The 20508-nt window shown below is 47.6% G+C and overlaps 1 protein-coding gene across 2 annotated transcripts in view; it reads right to left on the bottom strand.

The window, feature by feature from the left end:
* LRRC3B (leucine rich repeat containing 3B) overlaps positions 1-19579 on the bottom strand; it is an 80651-nt gene extending 61072 nt beyond the window's left edge. Inside the window, exon 1 of one of the 2 annotated variants that reach the window (XM_036267127.1) lies at positions 19130-19579. The gene's annotated coding sequence lies outside the window, so the exon portion shown is untranslated. The remainder of the gene's footprint in view (positions 1-19129) is intronic. The other variant, XM_036267126.1, reaches the window with a different exon arrangement.
* Between the last annotated feature and the right edge of the window lie 929 nt (positions 19580-20508).

Below are 20508 nucleotides of genomic sequence, written 5' to 3'. Positions count from 1 at the left end.
ATATCGGATCACAGGATTACTGATATTTCACACCCTCTACATTTCCCAGAAGGAGACAGAGGCCCAGAAACACTTAGTGGGTTGTCCAAGGTCACATTACCAGGTGGTGGCAAACCAGGAACTTTATCCACGACTTCAGATGCTCAGACCACTTCACTCCATTCCCCATGCTGGGGCCTGAGCCTATACAGCCATTTATATATAAAACCATCTATACATATACACCATATACATATATGAAACCATATTTATACACATGCATATATGTGTATACATATATATGTGTGTATATATATGTATACACACACATATATATGTGTACACATTACACATATATAGGTAAAACCACATCTGAGCCTATCCTAATTTTCCTTTCAACCACAAATGTGTCCACCCTCAAAGAGAAGATCACTTGCCAAACCTCACCCTTATCATCTTTGTTACTTACCAAACAGCCATCCTCTGTGTCCCTGCATGTGTGAACTGTACAGACTGGGCCAGCCCAACTCAAATGCTTTTAGTAACTCTGGCCATACCAAGTTCTACCAATGTATGATCATACTATAAAAATTCAGATTTAGGCCCCCCCCCCTCCGATAATTATTCTAGGGCTTGGCTGTCCACCTCCTTTCCACCTCGGATCAAATCATTGTGGAATAGAAGGCTGGCTCAGGGATGGGTTGAGGACCATCCCACACCTGTGGCTTGTAGATATCCAGCCATTCACTGGCTCAGGATATTTTCAGGGACTGTCTCCTCTCTTTTGTTCTCACACTTAATTGGTTACTAAGATCTATGGCATCTGTCTCCTGAGCATCCCTCTTCATCCTCACTTCTCCTTCTTGGCAGCTATGCCTTGGTGCAGGTCCCATTGTCCTCTCCAACACTGTTACAAGATCTCTGTCCTGCACCCCTGTGCACTGCCTGCCCACCACGCCACCCTCTGCATGAATGGCTCTCAAAGGGTGGTCCAGGGACTCCTAGAGGTCCCCGAAACCCACACAGGATGAGACTGTATCTGTAACATTGTAGACATGACTTGACTGCACACATGTATAGACTGTTTCCATAGTATTACATCATAACGTTAGAGATGTGAGTTGCCTCTTCTACTCTTATCCTATCACAAGTGTTCAGCGGAGTTTCCAGAAGTCTCTCTGACGTGGATATCACAACAGGATGACTGCATGAGAGACACTGTCATCTGGTAAGCCAGACACTAAGGAGATGTGCAAAAGGCAAAGTGAACTTCTCACTGAACTTTTGTTTTGGAAAACAAATTATTTTCATGAAAAATGTAACGGGTTTATTGCGATTTTTAATGAATCAGCAAACATGTTTTAATTGTTGATATGGTAAATATGAATAATATTACCCACAACAATTAAAACTCTTTGGGAATTCTCAATAACTGCTGAGCATCTAGGTTTACGACACCAGAAAGTTTGAGCACCACTGCCTGAATTATTTTCTTAAAGCGAGCTCATTCTATCATGTTACTCCTCGATTTATAAACCACTGCTAACCAGAGGATAAGGTCCCTAATATTTAGCAAGGCCTTCAAGACCCACCACTGCAGCTTTCTCTCTTCACAAGGGCTGTCACCCACCTTACCACCTGACTACCACCCCAATACACCCTACGTCCCAGCCAGCCACCCCCAGCATAGGTTTCCTGAGCCAACCACATGGGTTTTGTGTTGTGTCCACGTGGTTCCGTTTGACCAGGTTTCCTGGAATCGCCTCACCTGTGAGGTTCACATTAAGGTTGGTCACCGTAGAAATCTGTGTGAAATTTAGAAGCAGGAGTGACATCTCAGCGTTACACGTGAAAGGCACTGTGGCAGCTCCTACACGTTGTCCCTGGTCATCTAACTGACCTCACTGGCCAGGGCAGAGGCCGCTCACATCTGCCCCAGCTCCCGCCAGGTTTCTACCCTTAGCCGCTGAGTCTGTGCGCAGCTCCTGGAGAAAGAACACCCGGTTCTTCTCCAAGCACAGGTTCCAGTATATCCTTTCTTCCCCTCCTCTCAGACTTGCTTTCGCCCCTCTGACCTGCTGCCCTACCACCATCAGCGGCCGGGCAGCGCCTTCTGTCCACCTCCTTGTCAGCTCCCTTCATGGTCCTTGCTCAGGGATTCTTCTCTGTTCCTCCACCTGTGTCCGGCCAGACCTCTGAAGGCCCAGCAGGTCCCCCGACTCTGCAAGGTCAGATCCTTCCAGTGTATCCATGATTCCATGTCATCACGACAGCTCTGCTTCCCTGTCCACAACCTAACTCCTACTAAGTCTCCAGGTATCCTTCCCCTCGTGTCTAATGGAGTAGCAATTTTATTTTTTTTATTGATTTGAGAGAGAGAGGGAGAGAGAGAGAAACATTGACTTGTTGTTCCATTTACGTATACATTCATTGGCTGATTCCTGTATGTGCCCTGACCGGTGATCGAACCTGCAACCTTGACATATCGAGATGATGTGCCTATTTCAGATACTCTGGTTTAGCTGGTTTAGGACAGGGCCTAGACCCCTTCCATTTAACATAACATTCTGATGAAGGGGGTCCTGGGAATACATCTTATAAACCACACAGCACAAAGAATATCCTGGGACAAGTCTGCTCAGGGCAGTGATTCTTAAGTTAGGCTGTTCTGAATCACTGGGTAGGGGGAGGGAAGGAAAGCAAGGAAGACTTGATAAAAGTGCAGTTTGCTGGGCTCCACCCAATCTTCAGAATCTGCGGTGCTTTGACAGTGGTGGGTGTCCAGTAGGGCTGACTCCTCTGGCCTAACTGCCTCATCATAAGCACCTGGGGCAGGGACATTAACTTCTTGTCTTCTCTACTCATCCACACTCACCCCTGAACCATCCATCTACAAAGCAGAGACCATATGGTGAACTTGATTTAAATGATAAGTACGCATAAGGAAAGGCCCTTTAGGGGGGGGTATACAAAAGGAGAAGAGAGGAAACTTTTGGAAAAATACGGAATTGACAAACTAAAAGAACTGAATCATAGAAAGGACAAAAAACTGAAAAAGAGCATCTTCTCCCAATTTTCCCAGAGTTTAACTGTCCCCACTGAGCTCACGGACCCCTCTCCAGTTGCCCCACCCATTGTGTGGCTGGTGAGACGGAGGACCCAAATGTTTCATTTTGCTTGTGAATAATTTAAAGTTAAATCCAAAAACAAACACTCGATTCAGTAACTGGAAAACATTTAAGTAAAGTTGAAACAAACTGGATAGGTAAATCTGCTTTTTCAACTGTACATTTTATGAATTCTAAATTCAGGTCAAGTGTTTCTGATGAAAATTCAGTACCCAAGAGCAATGTGCTGGGAGTATAAAATACCTACCGGATTTCAAAGACTCAGTATGAGAAAATAACTCAATACATTTTCGTTTGACTCTATGTTATAGTGATAATCTTGGATCTATTGGGTTAAGTAAAATATATTATTAAAATTAATTTCATCTTTTTTGTTTTACATGTCTAATGTGGCTATAGGAAAATATTAAGTTACATAAGTAGCTAAGATTATATTTCTATTGGAAAGTTCTAATGAAGAATGTGTAGAATGTGACTATCGAATATTGTCACTAAATACTTTGAAATCATCTTGGAAAGTTACTTTATAGAGGGAAATGAAGGCCCTTCAGAGGCTAGAGGCTGACTCCAAGGACACACTCACTTTGGAAATGCAATTTTTTCAGGGTCTCATCCCCTCCCTCCTCCACCCACTGGGGAGCCGACTTCAGGGTGGCTGATGCGCCCCTTCCAAATAGAAGCCTTAGGATTTCAAGTCCCAGTCTGACGTTTGCACACCTTGATTACCCTTTTCATTCAGCAGCCTTACTTCAAATGACTTTGGCTTATTTAAAAACACCAGACCCACTCCAAAAGTTTGAGAATTAACATTGATGAGAATATTCAAAACATTTCACTACTGCCTCCCCAAAAAGACCCAATACTATTTTGAATAAAGGCAACAGCATCTCTCTCGAAAGGGGCCAGTTTTGAAGCTAACCACACTCCCTAGGTTTAGCTCGGGCATGGTCAATCTAGATAATTTATCAAACAGCAAATGACATTCTTTTATAATCCCTTCTACGGTCTCAGCTGTCTGAAAACTGCTTTGGTTGTTGGTTTCCATGTTACCTGGTGTTGACTCTCACACTGAGACTGAGGTTTTTAACTCAGGGTCCGTGGGCTCCCAGTGTGGCCATAGCTGGAATGTAGAGGATCCACAACTGTGGATCGTCTTTTCTGATTTTTTTCCATTGACTGCAAATGGGAACTTGAGATTTCCTTACCTTTTAAAGGCAAGCAACAGAGTACACTACTATTATCAGTACCTATCATGTCACCCCATAAAAATCTCAGCTTTTTGTTTGTTTGTTTTCATATGACAGCACACGTGTCCCAGAAATCCTGAACTATCATTTATACACATCATGACTTTAAGATCATTAGAGTTAATTCTTCTGATGATAGCCCCGCATAATATACAGAGGCAACTATGGGTCAGCTTCTCATCTGGTCATCTCAAAATGGGGCAGGTGCACCTTCTCCCTGGGACCCAGACATCTAAGGTGTTTTATCGTCTTCCCTACCTACACTTGTGTGTTCTTTATGGACACAAGAAAAGAACTCAGCCATTTAAATTATTTGTTCCAATTTTGCAAAACTGAATAAAACCAATGAGAATTTTACATTCTCAAAAGGTATCACTGTCTTTTGAAATATGAGAGGCATTGGGTTACACATCCGGACCAGGCAAGTTCAAACGTGTCTGGTGGCTAAGTTAAGTACTGAAGTGTTATTTAAAGTAATTTTAAAAATATTTTTGACGGATTGGGCAGAGATATAGGTCATGCAAAATACTGTCAGGTCTGTGAGAATCAGTGTTTTGTGGATTTTTCATTTGTTTTTGTAATCTTCTGTACTTAAATTTTTACATTTAAAAATAATTTTACATTTCATGTAAAGAAATGAAGAAATACTGATTTTACATTTTGAAAAAATGAGAAGGGGGAACATAGGTCTCTCTAGACTGCCGAAAGGAAAAGCAGTTAAATGAAACCTCCTGCCCTAGGCATCATTAATCTCGGACCCCGAAGAGCCATGTGTTTCCAACCAGAGACGCCTGCTGCATGCGGGACCCACACATGTCACCTTGCACTGGTCACAGTCATGCTCCCACTTCCCATCCCACCCACAACTGAGTGCAAGGAAGGTTTCTCTGTATTCCTTCTCTATCGTCAGTGTGTGTGCGCGTGCACACACGTAGAGAAAGAAACATGACTTTTAAAAAAAAAGTCATGGTGCACAACTTCACATGCAAAAGCCCTTGAAGCTGATGATGACTTAGAGGTTTTGAAGCTCGGAAGGCAAGAAGTAGCTTCCTAGTAACTCAATAAATTACCATTAATTTTCCTAGAAACCAGTTGACTCTTCTACCTTCAATGTGAAACGTGAACTAAAGTCTTGTCTGTTATTATTACTGAAGCTAATTTCCTCTGTCAGTTGAATACAATATGCATCTATATTTAGAAACACAGCAGCACCTTCCACCTAAGAAAGCTGAGCAGGGCTTCCACGGTAAATTCGGGCTAGGCAGTGACGCATCCAGGAGGCCCTATGTCTCAACACTGGCGTCCTGGCTTTTGGAAACACCCCAGCATTAAAACCATGCTGTTGCTTGTAGAGATTCTGTTCTTTTTTTTTTTTTTAAACACCAAAAACAAGATTCAGCTCACAATGTAATAGTGTCAATACATGTTCTTCTTTATACAACTGGCACACCAACTGTTACCTAAGCACTTCAGACTCTTCGGATCCCACACCCACACATTCTGAACTCATCTGCACCCAGATATGAATAAAGATGAATAGCATCTTGAGGAAATAGCTTCCCCATTCTCAAATGCACAGCCATGGAGCAAACTTCCCGTAGTGTCTGGGATTTCTTAGACAGACAAGGAGAAACCCAAAGCCACCGTGTTTTCAGAAAAATCACGCCCTTCTGTGGCCGCCTGCCTATTGGGGTGTAAAACAGAAAGGTAGCTCAGAAGTACTTTCCTATATCAAAGTGCTATGATTCTCCTATAAATAAGTTACTTTTTATTTTGCTAACCTTAAGTTAATTAAGTTTCGGTAGGTCAGCAGCCTAACTCGGCCTCATTTGCTTGCATGCTGGGTAAACAGGAAACCGTGCTGACTGTATTTATTTTACTATCATTACATCTCCGTGGGGTGAGCTGGTAAAAAAGTTCAGGCTGTTAAAATCTTGGTGATACACACACACACACACACATATCCACACACATCTTTACAAATTTATTTTTACAGTATACTTTACAAATTAATTTTTCTTCATCTCAAACCATGCTTTCAGGAAATCCCCAACATTTGAATGGTTTTCCAAATGTCTGTTTATAAACTGTATGTTTTCACTCCATTTATTAGTGTTCAGTCATTCATTCGACAAGTAGCTAGCCAGGGCCTACCATGTGCACCGTGTGCAGGGCCGGTGGGGAACATCAGGTACAGTGGTACAAACACAGGCACAATTTTGTTCAATGAGATGATTCATAAGGTGGCTAGGAAAGCTACAGGAACTTCCTGTGTAGTCAGCTTGAGTTGCCAAGACAAAATGCCATCGACTGCGTAGAACAGGAATTTCCTTCTCACCGTTCTCGAGACTCGGAGTCCAAGACCAAGGTGCCAGCAACATCAGTGTCTCGTGAGGACCCTGAAGGCCATGCTCTGCTGTTTCCTCGCGTGGCCTTCCTTCTGTGCTTGTAGGTAGAAAGAGTGGACGCAAGCTCTGGGGTCTCTTCTTATCAGGACACTGATCCCATCAGGAGGTCACCACTCTCATGGACTCATCTAAATCTGATTACCTCCCCAAAGCTCCTCCTTCATATATTAGCCCATTAGGAGTTAGGGCTTCGACACTTTCTTAACAACTAATGTGTTATTCCACTTGTAATGTTCATTCAATATAACTAAAGGTTTCCAATCTATCTAGAATAGGACCTTGGCTCCTCTGGGGTTCAGCTCCTGTGGTGGATAAGGGAGATAGGGCCCCGGACACCCACAGGGGATGACAGCTACAGCAGCGTCAGACCGCGGTACCGAGGGCCCAGGTGTCCGAGGGCGCGGAAGAGAATGAACTAGACATTGAGTCTGGGTCAGCTCTGAAGCAGAGGTGGTGAGATCTGTGCAGCGGGGCCAAAACCCACAACTGCTGTGCGTGTGTAAACCAGGTATCCGTCCTGCAGGGCCGGCCTGCATCTTTGAAGCTTCTCAGGATCAAGTTCAATCAGGCAATCCAACAAAACGCATGAAGACAACACAACGTAAGAATAACACCAACATTTAATGTATTACAACAAGCCTAGGTTTTCGCGAAGCTGCAGTCACACAGAGCTTTTGACCGGGCTTGATGAAGTAGGCTGGAGGCAAAGCCACCTCTCTGCTGGGTGAGCACCAGCGTTCCCCAAGCTCAGCCTCTCAACGAGAAATAATTTGACTCTTCTAAGGTCTGACCATCCCCTTAAAAGCCTGCATGATCAAAGCCAGCCTGGAACTGCGAGAGATCAAAAGAGGGGAAATTACACAAATGCAGGTGCAGATTTAGACATGATTTAGACTAACACCTAGAGCTGACCTTTCTCAGAGAGTCCTCCCTCTCCTCAAAGAAACAATCAACACCCCCCCCCCGCCCCCCACAGAGGGGGCCTGCACCTCTTCCCGTGATCCTGGACTCAGGCAGAAGCAATCAATAACTTCCAGCTGGATCTCGGACACACAGCCTTCCACAATGGAAAGTCAAGCTCCTGAGGATGTTTTTAACAGAAGGAGGGGAAAGACTACTCCTACATGTCTCTTCCCCCATCTATTGTTAAAATTAAAAAGGCAGGTGGGGACATTCGGTATCTTTGGGTGACTCACGTAAGTCTTGGGGCTGCACTGAGTGTACGGCTCTGCCACAGCAGCCGGAACGTGTGGCTGGTTCTTTGCAAGGGATTTCATCTCCATAGTCCAAAGGCTCCTCACAGCAAGGCACATAGGACAAGAAATATGGCAGAAAACCAGGCCTCAGAGAGCTTAGGCCTCTCACCTGTGGTCATGCAGCTCATGGCAGAACTCTATTCAAAAGTAGCAATTCCAGTTGTAGATCTTATCTTTGCACAAGCTTGGGAACCTAGGGCTCCACTCTCTGCAGGAGGCTGAACAGAGCCTGTGGACGTGTTTTGTTTTTAATTGAATCAATTCTACCGTTAAACATTAGAAGCTTTCACATAAAAATCTGGATTTCTGCCCTGGCCAGTTTGGCTCAGCGGTTAGAGCGTTGGCCTGCGGTCCCGAGACCCGTGTTCGGTTCCCGCTAAGGGCACATACCTCGGTTGCAGTTTGTCCCCGGCCCAGGTCGGTTGTGCGGGTGGCAGCCACTCGATGTGTCCCTTCACGTCGATGTTTCTCTCTCTCTCTGTTCCTCTCTCCCCCTCCTACTCTACCTGAACAAAAAATGGAAAAATGTCCTCGGGTGAGGATAAAAATAAATAAATAAATAAATAAATAAATAAATAAATAAATAAATAAATAAATAAATCTGGATTTCTACCTTTTTTTTTTATCCTCACCTGAGGACATTTTTCCATTTTTTGCACAGATAGAGTGGGAGGGAGAGAGAGGAAGAGAGAGAGAGAGAGAGAGAGAGAGAGAAACATCGACGTGAAAGGGACACATCGAGTGGCTGCCACCCGCCCGACCAACCAGGGCCAGGGACAAACTGCAACCGAGGTACATGCCCTTAGCGGGAACCGAACCCGGGTCTCTCCAGACTGAAGGCCAATGCTCTAACAACTGAGCCAAACCGGCCAGGGCTCTACCTTTTTTTTTAATCCAGAGGCCTGACCTGCACTGGTGCAGGAACTGAAAGAGGGTACCGGGGCTCACTTCCCTGTGGATCTTTCGAGAACCCAAATATAATCAAAGACCCCTGCCTCTCCCTCCATGATCCCATGCTCAGCCACACAAAACTCTAACAGGCCATGCTGTCCCCTCCTCCATGCCTGTGCTCAGATGACTTCCCTCCTCCTGGGATGGTTGTTGGTGGACAGATGGAAGGGAGGGACAGAAGAAGAGAGAAAAGGAGGAAGGGCAGATGAACCACCAGGAATGGGGAATGGGAAGGAGCACTTTCTGTTGTAGAGACTTCAAGTCTTTTGGCGAGGCGGGGGCAGTGCTCTGTGTTGGTAAATTTTAACAACAGACTCTCAGGGGGAGCAAAGCGCTGCTTTGTCAGTCTGGTGGTTTCCATGGTGTATCCTAGCACAGCTGATTTCAGACTACCAACATGATGTCACTAAGACAGAGTTGGAGAGAGGACACGGGAACAGTTGCCTGTACTAGCCAGTACTAACACGCCAGGGTGTAGGATATGCCATGGAAAATGACAGGCGAAGTGACAGGCAGGGCCAGGTGACAAAGGACCCACTGAACCCTACCAAGGATGCAATCCTCCTCTACGCAACCAGAAGTCATTTAAAAGTTGCTAATAGGGCCCGGCTGGTGTGGCTCAGTGGTTGAGCGTCAGCCCATGCACCAAGAGGTTGCCAGTTCGATTCCCGGTCAGGGCACATGCCCAGGTTGTGGGCCAAATACCCAGTGTGGGGCATGCAGGAGGCAGCCAGTCAATGTTCTCTCTCACTGATATTTCTATCTCTCCCTCTCCCTTCATCTCTCTCTAAAATCAATAAAGAAAAAAATTTTTTTTAAAAATTAAAGTTGTGATCCGGCCAGTGTGGCTCAGTGGTTGAGCATTGACCCGTGCACCAAGAGGTCACCGGTTTGATTCCCAGTCAGGACACATGCCCAGGTTGTGGGCCCAATTCCCAGTGACGGGTATGCAGGAGGCGGCCAGTTGATGTTCTCTCTCATTGATGTTTCTATCTCCCTCCCTCTCCCTTCCTCTCTCTCTAAAAATCAATAAAGAAAAAAAATATTTTTAAAATTAAAGTTGTGAATAGGCAGTGACGTGAGTCATAGTTATAAAGAGTTGGATACAAGATGGACACACAGTCAAAATTCTAGAAACCCCTACTCATCTTCCCTGAGTAACAATTATTGCAAAAGGAAATGTATCAGTGGTTCCATTTCTTTCTATTCTGTCCCTGTATCGGTCACTTTTACCTCCACTTCCCCACTCGCATCCCCTTATTCCAGGCTCCCAGAAGTGCTCCAGGTGTCTGGACCTAGTGCTCGTCTATCATCACAGGCCCTGTGGCACGGGGGAGGGGGGGAGCTAAGCAAAGGAGGGCATCTGCACCCGCTTACACAGAGGAGCCACCACACGGAGTGCACATCTCACAGGGCAGGCCCATCTCTGACATCGCAGGCCATAGAGCTGGGATGGGCTTTAGGCACCTCTGAGCTTCCGTCCTCTTCCTGGGGAAGTGGAGTGGCAGGCAGGCAACCCAACCAGCCCAAAGCCACCCAGCTGGTTAGAACCAACTCTGGCACTGAAACCAGGGCGCCTGGTTCCCAGTCAGACACTCTACGTGCACAAAGAGAATGTTCCCCGAGATGTTGCCTGCCCCCTGCACAGCCAAAGGCTTTCTTAAAAGATCTTTCTCTTCTCCTGAGCAGGTTCCACTTCACCAGTTAGAACAGAGAGGAACACGATGATGTCCGGGAGCAGGGACATCCTGCCATCCTCCCCCCACCACGGGACAATATGAGCCATCTGTTTAGAAAACACTGCATGGCCACTGTCCCCTCCCTATCCCTCGAAGTCCTTATTGTCCCGTTTAAGAATTCTCTAGATCCTGGCCTTTCCGTCCACCTGGCTGTACTGAAGCCATTTCCTGAGGACTAGGAAGCGGGCAGGGACAGGAAGTAAACCGGCAAAGCCATTGTGGCCGCTCTGCTTTGAAAAAAACTTGTTAGAGGGGAAGTTCAAACTTCTGGCTGAAATGCAGTGGAGTCTGATCGCTGAACTTCACTTCAGGTGCAACTGGCCAAGGCTCCAGGCACTGCGCCACTGGAAACTAGAGTACACCCCAGTGTTCACCCAGCCCGAAGTCAGAGCTGCTGCTCGATGAAGCCCATCTTCCAGTTCTTACAAAGGCAGCCCGCAGCCGACTCTGGCCCTGACAGGTGGCCCTCTTTCAGCTAAAGCTAAATGCCAGGCAGTGTCCACAACCATCGTCCCCAAGAATAAGGCAGAGGAAGGCAGTTCCTTGGGTCAGAGAAGTGAAAACTGGTCTGGGGAGAAAGACCTCGGAGGGGGACAGGCTGCTGTTACAATTTTCCCAGCCCCGTCCCAATTCACACCTGCTGTCTTAGGGTAACAACTCTGATCCCTATCACTCTCAAAATTACACCAGCTGTAGATGGAACATTAGACAGGGTCGCAGACCTCCAAGGCACCTATCAGTAGAATTCAAGGGATCCATGAACTCAAGTGGAAGACAGTCACAAATCTGCTTGCTAACATTGAGCAACAACTCAGCATTTCCTTTTATTATGAATGCAGGCCCCGAACCTCAGATTCAGTAGCAGTCCCAACGCTTTTGTCAACATTAAATATCAGATACTTTTACATCATAACACAGTCCCTGTAGTGATCTCGCAGCGAATTCATGCTCATCCCTCCTTCAAAATGACGGCAGCCACTGGTCCCACCATTAGATCTTGTTCTGATGACATGAATAGGTCACAATATCTTATATATTCTTTGTCATTATCTCAATAAAATTTGTCCTATAATCTTACATGTTACATTTAAACGTTTAAACACATTATTCTGGGGGCAGAGGATTAAGAGCCCTTGACCTGGTGACGGAGAAGCCACATTGACAAGGGACAGGGGAATGTGAGAAAGAGACCCTGTTCTCTAGCTGAGCAGCTAGGCTGCCTTTTTAAAATTTTTTCTTTAATCCTCTCCCGAGGACATTTTTCCATTTTTTGTTCAGATAGAGTGTGAGGGAGAGAGAGAGAAAGAGACATCGACATGAAAGGGACACACTGAGTGGTTGCCACCCACACGACCAACCAGGGCCCGGGACAAACCACAACCGAGGTACATGCCCTTAGCGGGAACCGAACCCGGGTGTCTCTGGACCGCAGGCCGAAGCTCTAACCACTAAGCCAAACCGGCCAGGGCTAGGCTGGCTTTGAGTTACCTAGACCATGAGGAATTACTTGGCTACATTATTTTTCCTTACACATCTCTTCTTCTTTATCATTCCTATCAGCTTTCTTTACCTTTTCTTATTTTTTAGGCCTTTCTTTTTCTTATCCTTCAGTTTCAGCTTATTCTCAGATGTCTCTTCATCTTCCTGTGCCAAGCACTGGTTTCTCTTCCTTTGGGTGGTTTGTTTTCCCCGACGGCCTGCCTCTCTTCTTACCCCCCCCCCCCATTTCCTCTGACTCTCACACCCTCTGCTTCTCTGCCACCTCTCTGGGCCCTTCTGACCCAGTTGGCCATCAGCCACCCCTTTCATGAGTTTTGTAGCAGATACTTTGGGCACCAGAGTGTATACTCTCCCTTCCATTAGGGAAGGGTATTCATTTTGTTTCTAGAAATTGTTTCCAGACAGACCTGAATAAACAGCTATGAAACACATTGCAGCAGAAGGCCACATAATGTTGCAAATTCAAGTTTGAATATAATTTGGAGAAAGGATGGAAAACATTGCTTCTTGATAATTCCTGACCACCAGACCGGGGGGGGGGGGGGTCAGCAGATGGGCCGGGTCCTTCGCATTGCACCGTTCCCAGTCTAGCAAGAGGAAAGTGCACTTAGTCACTGCGAACAGGCATCCTCTGTAGCAGGCCTATACGGAAATCAGTTCTAAAGGGCTGCTGCCCTGGCCGGTTTGACTCAGTGGTTGGAGTGTCAGCCCACGGACCAATAAGTCGCGGGTTCGATTCCGGGCAAGGGCACATACCTCGGTTGCAGTTCGTCCCCAGCCCTCGTAGGGTCTTGCGGGAGGCAACCCGTCAATGCGTCTCTATCACATCGATGTTTCTCTCTGTCTCTTTCTCTCTCCCTCCCTCCCACTCTATCTAATGACAAATAGAAAAATATCCTTGGGTGAGGAATAAAAGAAAACAATAATGATAATAAAGGAGAGCTGCCGTAGGGAGACTAGAGAAAAAGCCAGGGTGACACCATGGCCTTTGTGTTTTAGCTTTGGGCAAATACACAAGTGCACAGTACCTTCCCCTGCCCTCACCAGGGGAAATATCTGTCCTGAAAAGGCCGTCTGTCCCAGGCAGGTACTGAATACTCACATGCAGACCGCAAATTCGATCAATGACCTCAAAAAGAAGAAAAGAAGGAAGAACGGAAGGAGAAAAAAGGAAACCAATCCGCATTTGAAAATATACTTAGTTTTATCAAGTGTTACTCCGTGCGTGAGAATGACTCACAATATTTTATTTTGTATATCTGTTTCCATTTTATTTGCAATCAAAGGCACAAAGCCTTCTATAAAAACGAAAGTGTGCGGACACCTGCATTGGATAACTGTTAACATAAAAAGTAGTTCAGAGAGCTTAGGATACAATAAAGCCCCATACATTTTATAAATTTTGCTGCTCCGTTCATTTATCCTCTTAAAGAAAAACACTTTTTTTTTTTTTATCAGGTTCTTTTTAATATTTATTCAATTATTTTTATTAAGTGAATTATAGGGCCCTTACTATTGGTGTATTTCCTTTGGGGAATAGTGTGTTCCAACCTTTAAGCTCTTGAAAAGACTGCAGGCTTGATTCTCATGTAAAAAGGAAATTTCATGTGTCATGTTGTGATGTTTTAATTCACTAAGTTTTTATAAAGCATATATAGCTATAACTGGTGTATCAGATATAAGAGCTTCCATCCTGGTTCCCAATCACTTGTAGAATAAAGCACATCAAAGTGGCACTCTGCAGATAAAATACTAAATTTACTAATCTTGTTATTCAAATCTAAATATAGATTAAGTTGTTATATATTTACTTAAAATAAAATCCATTAGTCATCTTGTTGTTTCTTTTTTTTCCCCCTTTGCTAACATCTTCTTCAAACTCCACAGAACCTTATTATTTGGCTTTTCTTATTATTAAAAATAGGTCAAGTTCAGATGCTCTGGTTCTTGATTTTTTAAATTTCATCCTCAAATATCTAGCCCAAACTGAGAATTTTAATTCATACTATGCATTGCATAAACATAGTTATTCATTGTGTTCTAAATTTAAAAAGTTTTCTTTTTTTTATAACCTTTTTCCCAGAGCGTGTTGCTTAACAGTAATTGTTATTACAACTGTCAACACATACACACACACACACACACACACACACACACGATTTAAGATAAATGTGTGCTCAAAAAGTGCCCCAGCAGAAGTTCGTGTTTGCTTTTTCATACTATACCGCACAGGAGTGAACTAAGCAGAGGGGATATAAACCCCATACATAGGCTAAGGATACTGCTAACTCCCTTATCCTCTCTGGAAAAGCTGGGAATTAGAAAGCAGATGTATACCCAGGTGCAAAGTGGTTCTCTGGCTGTGGGGCCTGAAAGACCATTTCTTTAGATTGTGCCATACCTGATTTCAGTGTTACATCTTTTTTTCTCTAACACTACTGTAAACCAACGAAACCAGTATCCCTCCTTCAGACGGTTACCTTTCTGAGCTGATCTGATGTTTAATGGTTTTTCCTGAAGAGTGTGACAGCCACGCACATTTGCCCCGACTTACATAAAAACAATGTGCATTTCTAATGAATTCTCTAGAAAGTGGATGCTTCCTTGGGCTAACTGAGGATACTGGGACTTAGATCAGCCAACCCAACACAGATGGCAGGTTGAGGTGGTGGAAAGGAGGGGAAGGGAGAAGCGTGTCTCCATGGCCATTTCTGTCGCACCAAAGCCCTTGATCAGCCCAGCCCCATGTCCTGACCCCATGCCTCCATGCAGCACTGTCCCCTCACCCCCATTTCATCCTCCTCCACCCCGAGTTACTGCTGGAGGGCATCTGTCCTGGCTTGTCACAGCACCAGGGATAAAAATCCTCTTCCAGGTGACATAAGTGCACCACATTTCCACCATCTGCCTATAATTTTACCCCCTTAATGTGATTCTGAGAACACCCCCCCCCCCCCGCCCAGTTTATTGCAGCTGACTGCTGCCTTGTCTCCAGCGGGAGGACATCTTGGTAACAGAGCCACAGAGAAAAGGCATGGGATGTTCTTAGAAACCAGATTTATGTCCTCGGGGTATATGGGATCCCCAAGTCCCCGAGAAAGTCCCCTTTGTAAAGGGGCTCAATGGGCGAGAAAGCGGCAAAGCACTAGTTTTCCCCTCTTGGAACCCCAAATATGTTTTGCCTCAGATTTACATCAGCCGAAATAAAGTTTAATCCAAGGGTCAGAAACCCAGAAGAAATAATAGCAAAACATGCCGTTGGCTTCAAAGGGCGACTTCCCTTCGATGGACTACATTCTCTCTTATTTTCAGCAGTGACCGCAAGTGGAGCCAGGCAGACCTACCCAACTCGACAGAACTTCACTAACATGGCTGAGACGTCATTCAGTTTTTATTTAGAATCATCTGAAAAGGGTGCGGGGTTAAATGACATTTGTGGATTTGAGGATAAAAATATTCTACTGCAATCTTTGGCAAAACAGGCAATTTGTGGTGGTTTTCCCATTATATGATAGTGACTTTTTCTGGTTATGCTGATTGAGGCATTTATGAAAAATTAGCAAAGTGATCTATTTTTTAACAAATATTTTCCCCTAGTTAATTTTCCCTAATTAATGTTAAGATGCTGAGAACCAGCAGCAGTGGACATAATGTATTTATGCACAGTTTATTTTGACCAGGGTCAGAAGACGGCGGTTCCAGTTGTAGTTACACTAGGAACACACAGAGTGGCCTTACCCATCACTGAATCTCCTCCTTGCCCCTGCATTGGGAGGGATAATATCTGAGATCCCTTTAGCCCTCATATTCTGGGAGTCCATCATTAAAAAGGGACTCATTTACAGAATACATATCTTGAATATGTGACCACAGAGCAAATCTCTGCTCACATTTGGGTCCCTCCTTCAATTTCTCCTCACATTTTAAAAGGGTATGTCTACCAAAAGGTTCAGAAAAGAAGTCCAATGTCAGCAGACAGTGCCCTAAATCTCCTTTCAGTACCAGGATCCCATCCTACCCAGATCAACCCCAACAGACTCTGAGGGGGATGACGTGTACCACCAGTCTCCCCAGTGTCACACCACAGGGGCTCACTGGCAAGAACTGGTACTTCCAGTATGCCCCTGGGGTTTGGAGCAATGGGCTAGAGGCCTCACCCACACTTCCTTGTGGACAAAGGGTCTTTAGTACCAAATAGGGCAGGAAGCGTGGAACACACCCAGTGTTCTCTACTTGCAAGAGAAACCAGCCCTGCCACTCACTGGCTGGATGACTACGAGCAAATAACTTCTCCATGGCTTAGTTTCCTCACCAATAAAATGGGAAAAATAACTTTCTCTTCTAGGGTGGTTGTGAGGATTCAAACGAAAGCAGTGCACATACACTATCTAGAATAATGCCTGGCACAGAGGCAGGGCTCAGTCAATGCTAGCACTGCAATTATTATTTCTACCTCTCTCCCCAGAATAGTTCAGCAATGTGATAAAACCACCCTGATGTGGATTTGAAATCTTCCTTCAAGAGTTCTCAAAGGACACGTTCCAACCTGTTTCTACCTGCAAAGTGAGTGGCCTGCACACAAATACAGGTGATAAGCATCCCGAAAAACAACAACAACAACAATAAACAATGGACCCTGGTGCACGGAAGCGAAATCTTGCCAAGGGACTTAATTCAGGGGTCCTACCTCAGGTGTCCAGGTAATTCAGAAGCAGCCAACATTCTGTCCTATTCGCAATGCCTGGCCTGTGAGGGTGTGGCCTTTGTGCTCAGCAGCTGCACCCCGAGCCCGGCGCAGAGGGAATCCCCATTCCTGCTCCTTGGCGCTCTGAAGCTTCCCACTGGGCTACAGGGACCTCGCTGCTTCGACTCCGGGGGTGCCCCAAGATGGGAGGACGGACCTCGTGACTCCTCCCCAGAGCCCTTGCAAGTCCACGTCTCTTCCGGAAGGGTCTGGCCAAGGTGTGGGGCCAAAAAAGGGGGGGGGGGACTGCGTTGAGCTGTGCTTCTCCCAGTGGGAACCAGAGAGGAGAACAGGAGACATCTACAGGGCAACCGCGAGATGGTTGTGCCCCTAAAAGCCTGCACGTGGTTGATTTGAACAGGGAGGACCAAAGGGCTTTACAGGGCTCTAGATCCACGCAACCTCCAAATTCTTCTCTCGTAGGTATAATAGAGAACCGGACTCACAGCCAAAGGCGCGACTCGGAGAGGGGTGTGCACCAACTCAAAGACCGAAGGGTTAAATGACGTGTGTCCAGGCCTTTGACAGCCCAGTGTGTTCCCCATCAGGATAAATGGGATCCCCCGGGAGCTGCCCCTTTCTTTGCAACAGCAGTCTAGGCCCCCACCTGCAAAGGCTCTTTCATCCCTGATCGCTGGGGCGCAAAGCAGAAAAGAGGCTCGCCTTCCGGCATTGGCCAAAGCGTCTGGAATCACCAGAAGGATATACCTGGGGGCTGCAAAGTGGACAGCCCGCCTCCACGCGGGCTCCGGGTCTGCAGGGTCTTCCCTCACCCCATGCCCGCACCCCTTCGCCCTGCACACCCTGCAGTCCTGCTCGACAGGGCTCCCCTACTCCCCTGCTCCGCCCAGGTGCGATTTGCTGAGGGGAGGGGGAAAGGTGGCTCCCACTGCAGCCTCCACCCTTGCGGCTCTCCTCCAAGCAGTTCGGATCCCTGTCTACTCTCCTGGTGCTGGGGATTCTCCCCCTACCCTGCACATGTTTCTCCTGGGGGCCAGGAATCCCCTTCCCAGCCTGCGGCTATGGAGATGTTCTTCACTCCAGAGCAGCCCACAGGGAAGGTGGGCGTGGATCTCCAGATCCGGCTGAGGACAGGGGAAGGTGTAGAAGTGGGTGCCTGAGAAGGAGGGGATTAAGGTCCTCTTTCAGCCAAGAAAAGCATCCCTGGTCCATAGTCTAAACCACCTAGTCACCGCCCAAGACACCAACGCATTCAGAATCTCTCTGGGAGGTTTGTCTTTCCTGGAGAGGGAGATAGCCCCATCCCAGTCACCCAGAAGCCTGCCTTCCCAAGGTCCCCGGCCGGCCTTCTAGGGCTCCATTTCATCTCAGCGCTTCCCAGGTACCCAGCCCCTCCCCCACCTGTATTTGCACACTGGGGCCAGCACCCTCCGGACTCAAGTCCCTTGTCCGGCCTATCAGAGACCTCCTCGGGACTGGCCCTTCGCCCACATTAGCAGAACATTTTGGTCCCCCGTCCATCAGTTCTATCCCCGAAACTCAGCTTCCTCCCCTACCCCCACGAGCAACCTTTTCCCTCCCAAAACCACTTACTTCACCCACGCGGATCTGCACTTGCTGTTCTCAGGGCGCACAGCCGCAAGCCCCTCCGAGGGTTTCATTACTGAGTTGGGGGTGCAGTCGCAAGGAGGGACCTACTCCTGCCGCTCTGGACAGAGCCCCAGGCGTGGCCGCAGCCTCCCCCCACTTCCCACCCGTCCTATTCCGCCATCTAGGCTCCTAAAATGCCCCTACAGGCGGGATGAGCTCTGCTGGGTCCCAAACCCTCGCCTCTCTAGCGGGAGCTGCAGGGAGTGGAAAGTCGACTGACAAGAACACAGAGAGAAATGGGTAGATGTAGACAGCAAGGAGGAGGACTGGGGGAAGGGAGCACGCGCGAACTGGATGAGCAACTTGCCCAGCACGGGGTGAGCACCGCGCAGGGAGGGGGCACAAAAGTTTGCAGACTATTGCGTGGCAGCCAGCTGCAGGAGAGCAGAGGTCGACTCCCCCTTCCCAGGAGGGGTCTCTCCAAGGGTCTGCCCTAGGGGAGCAGGGGTTTGGACGCGGCTCAGACGGGGTGTGATAGTTCTCTCCTGGGTCCTGGGGGAACCGCCTAGGCACCGCGGCACAGGGACACCGCGCTTTGCGAAAAGCAACAGGCGGCCGCACCTTACCTTGCGCCAGTCCGGGGCTGGGGTGGCAGCTCCATCCTCGTGGCGCAGGGAGGAGGCGTTGGGTGCGTATGCCTAGGGGTGTGGGCTCTGCCAGAACTGCAGCGGCCGCTCCCGCACCGGACTGCCCGCCTGGCCGCCCGCCCCGGGCCGGTGGGCTGGGCGGCTGGTGCCCCCCGCGGCGGCGCTGGTGCCCGGCGGCGGGAGCGCGGGAGCCGGCTGGTGGTGCGTGGCTGCGCCGGCGTCCTCCCGGCCTCCACCCAGCGCCGGTGCGGCCGGGCGGCGTGCAGGGCACGGTTGGCTCCAGCTGCTGCAGCAGCCGCTGCAGACCCTGCGCCGGGCCGGGAGCCTCGCAGGAGGAGGAGACAAAGACGGGAGGGAGGCGAAGCGCCGCTGGTCCAGATGCGATCGACTCAGTCACTAGAGGGGAATGGCCTCCAAAGCTGGGCTGGGGAGGTGGGAGGAGAGGCAAGGAGGCTGGGGACTGGGAGAGCAGCAGGGAATGAACGTGAGCGAGCCCTGCCACCGCCTCGCCAGCTCTGCCCTCTCACCTCCCGGGTGGGGGTCCGAACGCAGAGGGGCGGGAGCTGAGCTTTCGTCGTGGGAGGAGAGGAGCTGAGGTGGGAGTATTAGCACCCTCTGCCGCCTTCGCTTTCTTCCTAACACCCCCTTGCATAGCTTCACTCCCAGGCTGCTATGGCCCCATTCTTTCTCCTGTTTTCCTAACTACTGAGATCAGAGCTAAATTAAGCTGGCAGAGAAGCATAACGTGGTGATGGGTTGATTGTCCTCTATTGGAGAAAAAGGAGAATGCTTAAAATCCGTTTGACAAATGATTGCCTACTAGGTGCCAAGTACAGTACTAGGCTACGGGGGGAGGGGAGATGAATAAGGTGAGAGATACCCCCCACCCCCACCCCGTGAGGTATCCATGAGCAGATCTCAGAATGATCCCCTGCAGTTCCTGAAGCCCAGAGTTTTGGGCTTGAGTCCTGGCGCCTGATCCCTAACCCCAACCAGGTCAGTTTCCCAAAGGTGTTAGAAGAATTCAATTTTTCCTCGCCTTCCAGAGATAACTGGAAATGGGCAGCTGAAATGGAATGACCCTGAAGAAAGTGTGTGTTTTCAGATTAAAGAAAATTATTGGTTTTAGTAATGTTCTTATTTCATGGGTTAAGTTACTTATTAGATTTGCACCAGAAACAGACAACAAAACCAATTTGGGCCAAAGTAAATATCCTGCCCAGCCATTACAAATACCTCCTTTGTAAAACAGCCCTTTTCCACCCCCACACCTCACCCCTTACCCCAGGTAGAATTAATCATTCCGTTGTCTTGCTGTCATAGTTGTGTGACAATCACTTACAGAACTCACATATTTA

Source organism: Molossus molossus, unplaced genomic scaffold (genome assembly GCF_014108415.1).
Source record: "Molossus molossus isolate mMolMol1 unplaced genomic scaffold, mMolMol1.p scaffold_m16_p_18, whole genome shotgun sequence".
Lineage (NCBI taxonomy): Eukaryota > Metazoa > Chordata > Mammalia > Chiroptera > Molossidae > Molossus > Molossus molossus.
This window is presented reverse-complemented; position numbering and strand designations above follow the sequence as displayed.